Raw genomic sequence first — 5,827 nt, 5'->3', positions numbered from 1 at the left:
AGCCCAAGTGATGGCACATCAGACTTAGATGATGGCAGCCATGATGCAGCAGATGCACTAGAGGATGCTGCAGCACGCCGAACAGCAGCATCAGCAGTTTGGTCCCCCTCCCCCTCAGTCCAAGTTGCCAGAGTTTCTACGTGTCAGGCCACCCACTTTCTCCAGCACCACCAACCCCATGGAGGCGAATGACTGGCTCCATGCCATAGAGAAGAAGCTGAATCTCCTGCAGTGCAATGATCAGGAGAAGGTTGCTTTCGCCACACACCAGCTTCAAGGTCCTGCGTCGGCTTGGTCGGACAATCACATGGCCACCCGCCCACCAGGTACTGAAGTCACTTGGGCAGAGTTCTGCCGTAGCTTCAGGAAGGCGTAGGTGCCACACTGGGTCGTGGCACAAAAGAGAAGGGAATTCCGGGCACTCCATCAGGGCAACAGGACTGTGACAGAGTATCTCCATGAGTTCAATCGCCTCGCGCGATATGCACAAGAGGATGTCCGCACCGACGCCGAGAAGTAGGAAAAGTTCATGGCAGGTCTGGATGACGAGCTGACCAACCAACTGATATCTGGGGACTACGCTGACTTTGAGAGGCTGGTTGACAAGGCAATCCGTCAGGAGGATCAACGCAACAAGATGGACAAGAAGAGGAAGGCCGCTCAGTTCAGGGCACATCAGGGAAGTCACCAGAGGCCGCGCTTCATTCCCGGACAGCAGGGTGGACCTACCACCATGATCGTTCGCCAGTACCTTCCGTTCAACCCTAGCAACTTCCACCAGGGCGCCAGTGGCAGTCAGGACCACCATGGAGGTCAGCCCAATCGAGGTGCAGCTCCACGCCCACCAGTGGCACCAGCACAGTCAGGCTCGTCCGCGCAAGCCAAGAAGGAGACTGGAACAAAACCAGAGTCCTGCTTCAACTGTGGCGAGCTTGGCCACTTCGCTGACAAATGCCCGAAGCCAAGGCGTGCCGGGCCATGGTTTGTCCAGGCTCGTGTCAACCACGCATCTGCGGAGGAGGCACAAGCAGCACCAGAGGTCGTACTGGGTACGTTTCCTGTTAACTCAATCCCTGCAACAGTAATTTTTGATTCTGGTGCAACGCATTCGTTCATTTCAAAGAAGTTTGTCGGGATGCATGGGTTAGTAAGAGAGGAACTTAGTACACCAATGCGGGTTCATACCCCAGGGAATAGCTCCACTTCGGTTCAATTCAGCCCTTCTATAACAATAGAAATTCAAAGATCACCATTTCTAGCCAACCTCATTCTTCTCGAATCCAAAGATCTAGATGTCATTCTTGGGATGGATTGGCTGACCAAGTTCAAGGGAGTCATTGATTGTGCGAATCACACAGTCACCTTGACCAACGAGAAGGGAGAAACAGTAGTGTACAAATCACCAGACTCACCAAAGCAAGAGGTCTCTTTGAATCAGATTGAGGTGGAAATCCCAGTGGTCATCGAGGAGAAGAATTCGAGGAAATTGGAAGAGATTCCCATAGTCTGCGAGTACCCAGAAGTGTTTCCCGAAGACCTCACTACCATGCCACCCAAGAGAGAGATTGAATTCCGGATTGATTTGGCACCGGGAACCGCTCCAATTTACAAGAGACCGTATAGAATGGCGGCCAACGAACTAGCAGAGGTCAAGAAGCAGGTTGATGAGCAGCTGCAGAAAGGGTACATTCGACCAAGTACTTCACCTTGGGGTGCTCCGGTCATTTTTGTGGAGAAAAAGGATAAGACGAAGAGGATGTGCGTTGATTATCGCGCACTCAATGAGGTCACAATCAAGAATAAATATCCTTTACTGCGGATCGATGATTTGTTCGATCAACTAAAAGGAGCTAAAGTGTTTTCTAAGATAGACCTGCGATCAGGCTACCACCAGTTGAGAATTCGGGAAGAGGATATTCCAAAGACGGCCTTCACCACTCGGTACGGGCTGTATGAGTGCAAGGTTATGTCCTTCGGACTTACCAACGCACCCGCATTCTTCATGAATCTGATGAATAAAGTGTTCATGGAATTTCTGGACAAGTTTGTTGTGGAATTCATCGACGACATACTTATCTATTCAAAGTCCGAAGAAGAACATGAGCAACATCTCCGTCTGGTACTCGAGAAGTTGAAGGAGCACCAGCTATACGCCAAGTTCAGCAAGTGTGACTTCTGGTTGACGGAAGTCAAATTTCTGGGCCATGTCATTACAGCTCAGGGTGTGGCAGTTGATCCATCGAACGTGGAGTCAGTTACCAAATAGACCCCACCGAAGACCGTGTCGCAGATTCGAAGTTTTCTTGGACTTGCAAGTTATTACCGCCGATTCATCGAAAACTTCTCCAGGATCGCCCGACCCATGACTCAGTTGCTTAAGAAAGATGAGAAGTTTAAATGGACAGCTGAGTGCGACAGGGGTTTTGAGGAGCTCAAAAAGAAATTAGTATCCGCACCAGTTTTGATTCTGCCCGAACAGATGAAAGACTTCCAAGTCTATTGCGATGCATCCCGCCACGGACTTGGATGTGTCCTAATGCAAGAGGGCAGAGTGGTTGCGTATGCCTCGCGGCAGTTGCGTCCACACGAAGGGAATTATCCAACTCATGACCTGGAATTGGCAGCAGTGGTTCATGCTTTGAAGATCTGGAATTGTTGAACACGGGTTCGTATCCGCTCTGGAGGCACGGCCTACGCTCGTGGATCAAGTCAGAGCAGCTCAAGTGAATGATCCTGAAATAGCAGAGCTAAAAAAGAACATGAGAGTTGGAAAGGCTCGGGATTTCCTTGAGGATGAACACGGCACAATCTAGTTGGGAGAAAGATTGTGTGTACCTGACGACAAGGAACTGAAGGATCTAATACTCACCGAGGTTCATCAGACCCAGTACTCCATTCATCCAGGCAGCACCAAAATGTATCAAGACCTCAAAGAAAAGTTTTGGTGGGTCAGCATGAGGAGAGAAATAGCTGAATTCGTCGCACTCTGCGATGTTTGCCAGCGAGTGAAGGCAGAGCACCAAAGACCAGCAGGTCTACACCAACCTCTTCAAATCCTGGAATGGAAATGGGAGGAGATTGGAATGGACTCTATAACAGGACTGCCCTGGACATCATCGGGTCACGATTCAATCTGGGTAGTCGTGGATCGACTCACTAAGGTTGCTCACTTCATACCAGTACATACCACGTATACGGGCAAAAGGTTGGCGGAGCTCTACCTCTCGAGAATCATGTGTCTACATGGGGTACCCAAAAAGATTGTATCTGATCGAGGGAGTCAGTTCACCTCAAAATTCTGGCAGAAGCTGCAGGAAGAATTGGGGACCCGTTTAAATTTCAGCACGGCCTATCACCCGCAAACTGATGGTCAGACCGAGCGAGTCAATCAAATCTTGGAAGATATGTTGAGAGCTTGCGCTCTTGATTTTGGTGGAGCTTGGGACAAAAGCTTGCCATATGCGAAATTCTCGTACAACAACAGCTAACAGGCCAGTCTACAGATGGCACCGTTTGAAGCTTTATATGGCCGGAAGTGCCGCACACCTCTCTTCTGGGATCAGACAGGCGAGCGTCAACTGTTCGGGACAGAGGTATTAGCGGAAGCAGAAGAGAAAGTCAGAACTATCAGGGAAAGGTTGAGGATTGCCCAGTCTCGACAGAAGAGCTACGCGGATAACCGCCGAAGGGAGCTCACTTTTGAAGCAGGGGATTACGTGTATCTTCGTGTCACTCCGCTCCGGGGAGTACACCATTTTCAGACGAAAGGCAAGTTGGCACCATGCTTCGTGGGACCATACAAAATCTTGGAACGAAGGGGGGAAGTTGCTTATCAGCTAGAACTTCCATCCAATATGATTGGCATCCATGACGTGTTCCACGTGTCCCAATTAAAGAAGTGCTTAAGAGTACCCGAAGAACAAGCTGATTCGGAGCATATTGATATCCAGGAGAACCTGACATATGTGGAGAAGCCGGTTCGTATACTTGATACCAGCGAAAGAAGAACCAGAAACAAGGTCACCAGGTTTTGCCGAGTTCAGTGGAGTCACCATTCAGAGGAGGAAGCAACCTGGGAAAGGGAAGATGAGTTGAAAGCCGCCCATCCGCACCTCTTCGCCAGCTCCTCCGAATCTCGGGGCCGAGATTCCGTTTAAGGGGGGTAGGTTTGTCACACCCTGAAGTTCTCCTCCCAAGCCTAAAATTTAATTTATAAATGACCCTAAGAAAATGCCGGTGCAAATCAAGAGAAAACCCTAAGAAAGTAATACAAATAATAATCGAATCTGACATGTGGAATTTTTCTTGAGTTCTACATGTCGAAATTCACTAACAGGATTTTTAGTGGAATTTTCAGAGCCCTAGAAATAATTTTGACCAATTAAAATTGAGCATAAGCAATATTTAAATCCCTGGAAATTCCTTTCTTCCTTTTTCTTTTTTCTTTTTCCTTTTCCCTTAGTGGGCCGCCGGCCCACTTCCCCTCCTCTCTCCCCGTGCCTTGCTGGGCCGACCGGACACCACGCCCCAGCTCAGCCCGCGCCCCCTCCTCTCTCCCGGGGTCACCGACAGGTGGGGCCCACCTATCGGACCCGTCTTCCACCTCGCGCCGCGCCACCGCGCCCACGCCTCCGCCTCCTCCGGGCCACGTCGGCCAGGCCCGCGCGTGCGCCACGTCTCCCGCGCCCACTTCCCCCTCTCTCCCGCTCGCCCGCGCTCCCGAGACGGCCGGGATTCGATTTTCGAATCCCGCCTCTCTCTCCTCTCCCACCCCCCCCCCCCCACGTTGGCCGGCGATTCCCGCCTCTCCCGGCCACGTGCGGCCCCCTCTCTCCCTATTTAAGCTCTGCCGCCACCCCCTCTCTCTTTTTCCCCATTTCGCCGAACTCTCCCGAGCTCTCCATCACTCCCGCACCGTGCATCCACCCGCCGCCGCCTTTCCTGTCACTCCGGCCGCCGCTAGCCGCCGCTAGGCTCGCCGCCGCACCGCGCCGTCGCCGCCGTCGGGTTCGCATGGCCGAGATCCACCCCGTCCACCCCTCGTTCGTCGAGGTTCGCCGCCGGAGCGCCATTCCCACCGTGCGACGGTGAGAGTCACCATGTCTGCCGCCTTCGGCCGGCGTTCCCGCCTTCTATGGCCCCTCTCTCCCTTTCTAATCTTTTCCTTTTCGTTCTTTAGGTCGTCCCGGTCCCGTCCGCTGCTTGTCGACCTCCCTCCGTCGCTCCTCGTTGCCGGTCGTCGCCATCCTCTCCGGTGAGGACTCCCTCCCCTTTCCTTTCCTTCCCCGATTCCTCGTGCGCCGCCGCCACCCGCGCTCGCCGTCGCCTTCGGTCGCCGTCGCAGCCGGGGCGCCGTCCGCTGCCGCCGCCAGCGCCACCGCTTGCCGTCGCCGGTGGACGCGCGCGTGCCGCCACCCTTGCCATGGCCGGCCGGCCGGCTTTGTGCCGAGCCGAGCCGAGCCAGGCCGCCGCCGCACCGTCCGATCGGCCCCGGGCCGATCCGGACCGTTGATCCCGTGGACCGGCGGTGGACCACCCGCGTGGTCCCGGTCCACGGTAGACCGACCACCCGTGCGCCGCTGCCGAGTGGGGCCCGCTTGCCGGCGCCCCTTTTCCCTCTCTCCCGAGCCGCTGACCGGTGGGCCCCGCATGTCGGCGCCGCGCCCCCCCTGATGACGTCAGCCCTGGGATTTATTGCGCAATAAATGATTTAAGGACTTTTTGTTATAGTAATAAACACAGTGAATCTTCTAAAATTCATAACTAATTCATCCGAGCTCCGTTTAAGCCCATTCAAGTCTCAGTAAATCAAGAAAAATGTGTAGAA

The sequence above is a fragment of the Oryza sativa genome, chromosome 12 (assembly GCF_034140825.1).
Source record: "Oryza sativa Japonica Group chromosome 12, ASM3414082v1".
In the NCBI taxonomy this organism is placed as follows: domain Eukaryota; kingdom Viridiplantae; phylum Streptophyta; class Magnoliopsida; order Poales; family Poaceae; genus Oryza; species Oryza sativa.
Note: the sequence above shows the minus strand (reverse complement) of the source record.